This window comes from Arachis hypogaea, chromosome 19, assembly GCF_003086295.3.
Source record: "Arachis hypogaea cultivar Tifrunner chromosome 19, arahy.Tifrunner.gnm2.J5K5, whole genome shotgun sequence".
Classification (NCBI taxonomy): Eukaryota; Viridiplantae; Streptophyta; class Magnoliopsida; order Fabales; family Fabaceae; genus Arachis; species Arachis hypogaea.
In genome coordinates, this window is record NC_092054.1 from 100,786,405 (window position 1) to 100,797,313 (window position 10,909).

At 39.2% G+C, this 10,909-nt stretch overlaps 1 non-coding gene across 1 annotated transcript; it reads left to right on the top strand.

The window, feature by feature from the left end:
• Nucleotides 1-9,832: 9,832 nt before the first annotated feature.
• LOC112780764 (small nucleolar RNA R71) lies at nucleotides 9,833-9,940 on the top strand. Its single transcript, XR_003191580.1, has one exon. It is a non-coding gene; the product is annotated as a small nucleolar RNA R71 (small nucleolar RNA).
• Nucleotides 9,941-10,909: the final 969 nt, after the last annotated feature.

The following is a 10,909-nucleotide window of genomic DNA, read 5'->3' on the forward strand; positions in this document are numbered from 1 at the left end:
CTAAAGAAGCGCTTCATGGGAGGCAACCCATGTTTTATATGTTTTTAAAATAATGAATAAATCAATGTTTATGAATTTCAACCCAAACTTGACAAACACTTGGTGAAATCTTTATCATGCAAGTATATAGTGAAGAACAAGTTTGGTGTTCAAAGCAAACCAAGAAGCATGCTAGTCTTGGGAGCTTTGAACAAAACTTTTCATCACATTGCTTCAAACTAGGTTTGGTGTCACCCCATGGTGCCACCAAAATGCATAAGGATACACAAGTAGTTAGTTAGTTGAAATTCATAAATAAACAAACTATTTTTCTTCTCTTTATTATTCTAGCCGTAGAGTTTGATTTTTATGATATTAACTTCCGTATTTTAAATCTTTATAGGAAAAGAAAAGAAGCATAAAAAGGGATGGATTGGACAACTAAACAAAGAAGGATCGGACACCACAAAAGGAAGGGCTACACACTTGTTCTAAAAAGGCAATACATTGGAAAATGTTGCCATGCAGCATTGGAAAAATGGAACCCCTAAAAGACCGAGTAATCTCATTCATAAAGTGATGATCCTTGTATTTTATCCATGCATCACCCCAACCGTCCATCAAGCAACCACTCAATCAATCCACACCCTCCATTCTCTCACAACTTCTCTATATAAATGACCCTTGTTCCGTACCCACCTTCATTCTCATTAACCAATCTTCACCACTCTCCATTTCGGTACAAGACACTCCCTACCCCATTAAAAACCTTTTTCCCACCTCACTCTCTTCATCGCAATAAAACCTTAAACAACCAAAAATCTCCACAACTTTGCCACCTTCACATATTAACTATCATTCATGGCATCTTCGGGTTCTAAAAGAAGGAAGGGAAAGGAACCCATGGAAGAACACCCATATGATGAAAAGAGATTTAGAAGCTTGCATCATGCATTACAATACGGGTGGATGGTTGATAAGGAAATCATTTATGAGCTGGGATTTCAAGTTAAAAAGACTGAGTGCCCCGAAATCACAGAGAAGATAGAAAGGAGAAGATGGGAGCTCCTCACTGACCCGGTCATTAAGGTGAATGCAAACCTCATAAGAGAATTTTATGCAAATGCGGTTCGATATGATAAGAAGGATGAGTCGTACACAAGCTTTGTGAGAGGAAAGATGGTGGACTTTGGTCCCATGAGTGTCATGAGGGCATTGAAGCTACGGTCTATACAGTTTGAAGAAGAAAGCTATCACTCAAGATTGGACAACCCCAATTATGACCACATTCTGCAAGATATTTGTGTACCAGGAGCTGACTGGGAAAGGGGTGCGGGAAATAAACCAAAGTTCATCAAGAGAATAGATCTCACTCCTGAAGCCAAGGGGTGGTTTGAGTTAGTGAGAAGGTCTATTCTCCCAGCTGCAAACAACTCGGAGGTGAATGTCAAGAGAGCCACAATAGTGCACTGTATAATGAAGGGAGGAGAAATCAAGGTTCATGAACTCATAGAGGTGCTGGACACCAAGGTCTCAAGAAGGAAAATAAATGAACTATATGCATGTGGTGTGTATGTATCTGGGAGAGACTTGAGGGAGTAAGACCTTAGGGGTGCTTCAACACCTAGCACCTTGAACCAACTGGTTCGGGAGTGTTGGCTGAAAGCTTATCTTAAAAAGTTGCCCCCTTACAGAGCACTTAGCCTAAGAACACCAATAAGCTCTGAAAGGACAATAAAAGGATCAATGAATAAAAGTCTCATGGGATGTAAGCAAAGTGAGTGTTTTAAGACATGATAAAGGTCTGAAAGCCAGGAATGAACCTAAGTTGCTATGCAAGAAACCACCATAAAATCAGTGATATGACTTCCACAAGAATGACTCATTGCTCTTGGCATTCCATTCATCATTCTGTTGTTTCAGTACTTGCTTAAGGACAAGCAAGCTTTAAGTTTGGTGTTGTGATGCCAGGGCATCTTGGCCAGTTTCACTGACCCTTTCTTTACTGTTTTTAGGTTAGTTTCATGCATTTCCTTAGGAAATAAGCTAGTTTTGGGTAGATATTCACTTACACCTTGATTCAAGCATACATTGTAAATTTTACATTATTTCATGAGGATTTTGCATGAGTTTAGTGACAAATTGTATGTTGCATTACCCATGACTTGGACTAGAACTTTTATGCACTTTATTGCTTGATTTCAGGACCAAAGGAAGCAAGGAATGGGAGGTAACTTGCAAAGTTAATGAGAAAAGTGATTGCCAATAATGCTCTCGAAGCCATCATTGACCACGTTAAGAGTCACGTTAACTAAGTTAACGTGAACTCTAACGTGGAGAAGGGAAGTTGAGCCAACGTTAGTGACACTTAACATTGTCACTAATGTTGGCAAATGCTCATAAGTGGCCACGTTAGAGTCCACGTTAACTTAGTTAACGTGGCCTCTAACGCTAAAGAGGGGAAGAAACGCCAACGTTAGTGACATTCAACATTGTCACTAACGTTGGCCTAAGGAGAAATATACCACGTTAACTCCCACGTTAACTTGGTTAACGTGGGAGCTAACGTAAGAAGCAAGAGTGGTCGACAACGTTAGTGACACCCAACATTGTCACTAACGTTGGAAGCAACCAAACAACCCCCCAAGGAGCCACGTTAACTTTCACGTTAACTTAGTTAACGTGGAAGCTAACGTTAATGAGTGAAAGAATGGCCAACGTTAGTGACACTCAACATTGTCACTAACGTTGGGGATGGCTAAGCATGGCCACGTTAGAAGCCACGTTAACCTAGTTAACGTGGACTCTAACGTGAGGCATAGGGGCACCTTGGAACGTTAGTGACAATGTTGAGTGTCACTAACGTTCTCGAAGGATGGCAAGCCCACGTTAACTAATTTAACGTGGGCTCTAACGTGGGAACAAAGGGGGTTTTCAAAGTTATTGGAAATGTTAAGTCTCAATAACGTGTGCGAAGGACTTAGAGGCAACGTTAGTGGCAATGTTTATGCCACTAACGTTGAGGTTAACGTGGCTTTTACTTATTAACGTTAGTGAGAAAGTTGATCGTCACTAACGTTCTCGAACTCATATTTTCACTAAACGTTAACACCCCTAACGTCCTGAGCTAAAGTCTTTGCCCACTTCACATTTTCTCTCTGCAAGTAAAGCCAAGCCCAAATGAAGAAGAGAACTGCTTCAAACTCAAGATCCAAAGGCCCAAGACTTGAAGCGCCAACTAGAAGCTGAGAGAAGTAGTATATATAGGAGTAGCTTTGAATTGTTAAGGAGTTCTGGAAGTTGGAGAAAGATAATTATTCTCTGTATTTTACTTTCTCTGCAATTTCTAGTTCTATGATGTATTCTCCATCTTTGTTTTCATTTTCTAGAGCTATGAACAACTAAACCCCTTTCATTGGGTTAGGGAGCTCTGTTGTAATTTGATGGATCAATACTAATTTTCATTATTCTTCTTCTATCTTTTCTCTTGATTTTACTTGAAAGCTTTCGATCTTCATCTAATTGAGTAGTTATCTTGGAAAAGAAGCTATTCAAACTTGGATCTCTTTTGAACCTTGAAAGAGGAATGAAGAGATCAAGCTAGAAATGCTTTCTCATGCTGGACCAAATTGGGTTTGGATGGGTATGTGACTATAACCCTCTCAATACTTGATTTGGGAAATGCATGTGGTATAATCAGTGACCATACTTTATCTCTTCTCATGAGCAATTGACCAAGGAATTGGCTATTGATCAAGATTTGAGAGATTGAATTGCAAGAAATTGTAATTCAATCACTTAAGATTGCCAAGGAGATCAATGAGTGCATTGATTGAGGAAGAGATGAAAATGAACTTGATCCGGAGAATTGCAACATCTCCTAAGCCCAATGAACTCTCCATCTCTGATCTTACCCATTCTCTTTAATTTCTGCCATTTACTTTTATGAGCAAATCCCCCATTCCCATTTACAATTCTGCAATTTATTTTTAGTCATTTACTTCCAGTCCTTTAATTCTAGCATTTACTTTTCTGTTATTTACATTCCCGCCATTTTATTTTCTGCAACTCTCAACCCAAATTCTGGATTCGCTCAACTAGAACATTCTTCTAATTAAAGTTGCTTGATCAATCAATCCCTGTGGGATTCGACCTCACTCTATTGTGAGTTTTTACTTGATGACAAATTCGGTACACTTGCCGAAGGGAGATTTGTTGCGAGACAAGTTTTCCGTGCATCAGAAATTCCTCCCAGTCCATCATTGCCCTCATGCACGATTCCTCATGGCGGGAGAAGAACTTCACACAGCAGGAAAAAGCTGACCAGCTGCTCCCTGCAAATGATCCTATAAAATTTGCAAACCGGTACTGTGAGCTGAAGTACCTGGCTTTTGCAAACTCCAGAAATCTATACCTGGAGCGAACTTTGAAGATTCCAGAAGCACTCGAGCAGTACACCACTGAGCAAATCAAGCAAAGGGGCTGGTTCTTTCTGGAGAGAACACTGACAGAGGTCAACGCATCTTGGGTCCGGGAATTCTACTGCAACTACTACCTCACCACCCTAGATGCAGTGAACCTGAGAGAAAAATAAATTCTGGTCACTGAGAAGGCCTTAGAGGACATTCTCCAGCTCCCAGCCAAGTCCGATCAGCCTGATGGTTATTCAAAGGCTGAGGAGGACATGCGTCAGATGCAGTTTGATTGGGATGCTGTGAAGGCACGGATAGCTCTCAACCCGACAGTTCCTTGGGAGATGGGTCAGGACACCACCATGCCTCGAGGGATCAAGAAAGCGTACTTAAATGATGAGGCTCGGTTATGGCATCAGATCTTGAGTAATTATGTGATGCCGAGTACTCACGAGACAGAGATCCCGGCTGCTATGATCACCCTCCTTTGGTGTGTGATGGAGGGGAAGGACCTTTATCTGCCATGCTTTATCTGGCATTTTATGGCCAGGGTCCACATCCGAGGCACCCTCTGTTTTCCGTATCTGGTTACACAGCTAGGCCGTCGAGCTGACATGCCATGGGAGGATGCTGATGAGAGACCACCAGTGGCGGATTGCAAGAAGATCATTCCTCACAGTAGGAACTTCTTAGCTTTGGGCTACAGACCACCACCCTTCACTGCTACTGATGAGCCAGCCCCACCGTCTGCTGGACCCTCTTCATCCACAGCTGCCACTGCTGCTCCTGCTGCTACCACTGTACCTTCACCTGCCTCTGAGGCCGTATACCGCCTCGTGCACCGCCTATTCCGACAGCTTGATCAGATGGAGCACCGTAACCGGTGCCGGTATGAGAGATTGGAGCGTCGCAACAAGCGACGCTATGAGCACCTGAAGCTGGTGATACGATCCGGCGACATCCCCTCTGAGCCCGACACACCATCTGAGCCATCAGAGGAGGAGGAAGATGGGCACGAGGAGGAGACTCATTTCCAGGAGGAGACCCATCAGCAGGCAGCCACAAAGCAGGCTGCCCCGCATTAGGAGGTTATGCCCTAGATAGAGGCTGCGGATCCGGAGATCCGGATCCAGTCAGCCCCACCTCTACAGCAGCCAGACCCTCAGCCCACCACCACCACAGAGCCTCTAGCTGCCATCCCTACCAGTGATGACACCCCTTCACACCCGGCTTGATTGAGCATCAGGGACGATGCTTCATTTTAAGTGTGGGGAGGTCGCCATCTCTGGCATTTATTTTGGTGAACCACTATATACTTTTTCTTTTATTTTGAATATTTTTCTGTATTTTTCTTTTTATTGTTATTTTCTGAGTACTTATACATTGCTTTTATGTATTTTTACTCTATTTTTGCATATTGCATCTTTAGTTCATATTTTTAGTTATTTAGTTTAGTTTGCAATTCCGATTTATTAGTGGATTAATTAGTATAGTTTACCCTTTTTAGCATAAGATAGTATAGTTTAAATTGAAAAATATAAAAAGGAAGTAAGCTAGGAAATTGAACATATCAGATTTAAATCCATAAACCTTGTATATAGCATTACATGATGTAGTTAAGCTGACAACATTTCATCAAGGAGGAACATTAAAACTTTAAAAGCTACCCTAAATAATTTTTTTATGAGAATAATGGGAATTTTTAACTAAACCTGCATAACATATATGAATGATATATGATGCTTGAGTTAGAGAACACACAGCCTGTGAGTCTTGAGCTTAATTGTATGGTTGCATTCAAACCATAACTTCATTCCTGTGTGTTTCGCTTCTTTTTATTTTGATGTTCTTTACTTTGCTTTAATCTATATGTCCAATTATAGAATATAAAATAGTTACATACCAAAAGAATGATTGAGGCCATCATTTGATTTTAGCTCACTTACCCCAGAATAACCTACCTTTCACATCACCCTTGTCAGCCCCCTTGAGCCTTTAAAATCCCTTTTATTCTATTTAGCCACACTACTAGCCTTAAGCAGAAAAACAAAATAAAATCCCAAGTTGAATCCTTGGTTAGCTTAAGATAGAAAATTATGAATAGATTAGAACATGGGAAACCTATTAGGAACATGGATGATAGAAACAAAAAGGGTAGAGAAGTTAAAAGAAATAAAATAAATTTGGGAAGCATGCTTATGAGAAAATCAAAGTGATTTAATTGCCATGTACCTTGAAAAAAAAAATTTCAGCATTTAATAAAAGGGGATACAAAAGAAATTCCCCAATGCAAAATAAAAGTAATGCATATGGAATAAAAAAAATAAAAAGTGAAACATGAGCATGTAACAATAAGTGGGATAATATGGGAAAATAGGTAAGGAAATTTTGTTTTACTAAATATGTATGTTAAGGTGAGATCTTAGTCTAATTAAGGATTCACTTATTAGCTCACTTGACCCTATACATAAATCCTTACCTTTACCTTGACCCCATTACAACCTCAATTAAAGACCTCATGACTTTTTGGTATGACTATATTTTATAATTGTTGATTGGTTAGATGAAAAACAAAGCTATAGAAAGTAAGAATAAAAAGAAAAGTAGAGTGAATAAACCCAGTAAACACTGAGTGACTAGAGGGTAAACACAAAATCCAGTGAGGGTTCAATAACTCATCAACATATATCTGTACTTAATTTACTAATTGTTTTGCAAGTTTGTACAATGTTTTCTTTCCCATCTCATTTGCTGAAATGCTTCATTATTTAAGGGTTGGCTATACATATACATGACTCCTTGAGAATATGAACTAACTTGACTACATGTAAGCTTTATATATGAGTGAATAATTTAGAGTTGCATGATGCATCATTCATTTAGGTAGTTGCATTTAAATTAGGTTGCATTGCATGACATTCCATCACTTTAACCTTAATTATTTACCTTGGGTTTAGCATGAGGACATGCTAGTGTTTAAGTGTGGGGAGGTTGATAAACCCATATTTCATGAGTTCTTTTGTGATTAATTTGAGTGATTTATTCAATTCTCCACCTACTTATTCATATTAACTGCATGGTTTTACTTTCCCTTCCTTATTATGTCATATTATGAAAAACATGTTTTTCTAAGCTTTAAAAATTAATTATTTTAATTACCTTTATTTCCATTCGATGCCGTGATTAGTGTGTTGAGTAGTTTCAGATTTTCTAAGGCAGAATGACTTAAAGGATGGAAAAGGAAACATACAAAAATGGAAGGAGAAAGCAAAACGGAGCTTTGAAGGAAACTGGTATTCACGCGATCGCATGGACGACGCGATCGCGTGCCAGAAGCGAAGATGCAGTGACGCGGCCACATGACTGACGCGACCGCGCGACATAAGCAGAACGCATACGACGCGGACGCGTGGCTGACGCGACTGTGTGGCAAGGAAAAGCTCCGAATGACGCGACCGCGTGACCCACGCGGACGCGTGACAGAGGCCACATATCAGAATTTACAGAATACGCCCCCAGCGATTTCTGAAGCCCTTTTTGGCCCAGATCCAAGTACAGATAGCATAGACCAGAGGTTATAAAGTGTGGGAATGCACCCATTCAAGAGAGAGCTCGCATATTTTATTTTTCAATGATTTAGATTTAGTTGAGAGGGAGATCTTCTCCTCTCTCTCTTAGGATTTAGGATTTCTTCTCGCTTTAAGAGTGACTCTCAATCCAGGTTTTATATTTCTTTGTTTTGAACTTCCCTTTCACTTTATTTATTTATTTCAGTATTTGAGTTGGCTATTTACCTTTATAATTGAATCTATGAATTCTTCCATGTTACATACTGTTATTTGAATTAATGATAATTGAGGTATTTTCAGTTTACGATTGTTCTCTTTGATTTAAGTAACCATTGCTTCCTATCTAAGGACATTTTTATTATTCCAGCAATTTTACTTTTTCCCCTTTTGGTCTTGGTTAAGAATTCAGTAACTCAACAATTATTAAACTCAACATAATTGATAATCGTTATCTTGCTAATTGAGCTGAACTTAAGTAATCCCAACCTTTTCTTAGGAAATAAATAGGATTCAAAGGTCAATTTAATTAGTCCCATGACTTTCCTTTGCCCTAGTAAAGGTTGACCAAGTGGAGTTTAGATTCAACTTTCATTATAGTTGAGAGAGATAACTACGTTGGACCTCCAACTTCTCTTACCTTGCCAAAAGTCTGCTTTATAGTATTTATTCATTTTAACTGTCATTTACTTTACTTGTCATTTAAATTACTTGCTTCTCATCTTCTAAACCCCGATTACAACCTTTATAGCCAATAATAAGAACATACCTCCTCGCATTTCCTTGAGAAGATGACCCGAGGTTTGAATACTCGGTTAACAATTTTTAAAGGGGTTTGTTACTTGTGACACCCAAAACATTTGTACGAAGGAATTTTTGTCGGTTTAGAGACTATATCTACAACGCGACTATTTTTATGACATTCTTTACTGGCAAAAATCATAACGTCAATGGCAAAAATAAATTTAATGGAATCTCTATGGTCTCAGTGTGAGCCTCAGATTCCTATGGTTCCTCATTAAGGAACTCCATGGAGGTCAGTGGGCGTCCATTGAGGTCTTCCTCAGTGGGAATCACTGCCTCTTCTTCCTCTCCATGTTCGGCCATGTGAGATGTGGTTATGGCCTTGCACTCTCTTTTTGGATTCTCTTCTGTATTCCTAGGGAGAGTGCTAGGAGGGAGTTCAGTAATTTTCTTACTCAGCTGACCTAATTGTGCCTCCAAATTTCTAATGGAGGACCTTGTTTCAGTCATGAAACTTTGAGTGGTTTTGATTAGATCAGAGACAATGGTTGTTAAGTCAGAGGGGTTCTGCTTAGAATTCTCTGTTTGTTGCTGAGAAGATGATGGAAAAGGCTTGCCATTGCTAAACCTGTTTCTTCCACCATTGTCGTTGTTGAAACCTTGTTGAGGTCTCTATTGATCCTTCCATAAGAGATTTGGATGATTTCTCTATGAAGGATTATAGGTGTTTCCATAGGGTTCTCCCATGTAATTCACCTCTTCCATTGCTGGGTTCTCAGGATCATAAGCTTCTTCTTCAGAGGAAGCTTCCTTAGTACTGCCTGTTGCTGCTTGCATTTCAGATATACTCTGAGAAATCATATTGACTTGTTGGGTTAATATTTTATTCTGAGCCAATATGGCATTCAGAGTATCAATCTCAAGAACTCGTTTCTTCTGAGTTGACCCATTATTCACAGGATTCCTTTCAGAGGTGTACATGAATTGGTTATTTGCAACAATTTCAATGAGTTCTTGAGCTTCTGCAGACGTCTTCTTTAGATGAAGAGATCCTCCAGCAGAGCTATCCAATGACATCTTGGATAGTTCAGACAGACCATCATAGAAGATTCGTATGATGCTCCATTCTGAAAGCATCTCAGAAAGGCACTTTCTGATCAATTGCTTGTATCTCTCCCAAGCTTCATAGAGGGACTCACCATCCTTCTGTCTAAAGGTTTGGACTTCCATTCTAAGCTTAATTTTTGGGGTGGAAGAACTTTGCCAAGAAGGCATTGACTAGCTTTTCCCAAGAGTTCAGGCTTTCCTTAGGTTGTGAATCCAACCATGTTCTAGCTCTGTCTCTTACAGCAAAAGGAAAGAGCATAAGTCTGTAGACTTCAGGGTCAACCCCATTGGTCTTGACAGTGTCACAGATTTGCAAGAACTCAGCTAAGAACTCATGAGGATCTTCCAATAGAAGTCCATGAAACTTGCAATTCTGTTGCATTAGAGAAACTAATTGAGGCTTAAGCTCAAAGTTGTTTGCTCCAATGGCAGGGATAGAGATGCTTCTCCCATAGAAAACAGGAGTAGGTGCAGTAAAGTCACTAAGCACCTTCCTTGCATTGTTGGCATTGTTGTTGTTTTCGGTTGCCATAGTTTCTTCTTCTTTGAAAAGCTCTGTTAGGCCCTCTAAAGTGAGATGTTCTTTAACTTCTCTTAGCTTTCTCTTCAAGGTCCTTTCAGGTTCAGGATCATCTTGAACAAGTATGCCTTTATCTTTGCTTCTGCTCATATGAAAGAGAAGAGAACAAGAAAGTAGGGAATCCTCTATGTCACAGTATAGAGATTCCTTGAAGTGTCAGAGAAAAAGAAGAATAGAAGGAAGAGGTAGATGGAAAAGAATTCAAATATATAAAGAAGGAGGGAGTTCGAATTGTACCTTGAGGAGGAGTGTTAGTCCTTTAAATAGAAGGATGTGAGAAGAGGGGAAGAATTTTCGAAAATAAATTAAAAGATTTTGAAATAATTAAAAGAAATTTGAAAATTTGATTGAGATTTTCAAAAATTTAGATTGGGAAAGAAATAAAGTGGTTTTTGAAAAAAAGATTTTGAAATTAGAAATTAAAAAGATATGATTGAAAATTAATTTTGAAAAAGATGTGATTGAAAAGATATGATTGAAAAGATATGATTGAAAAGATATGATTGAAAATCAATTTAGAA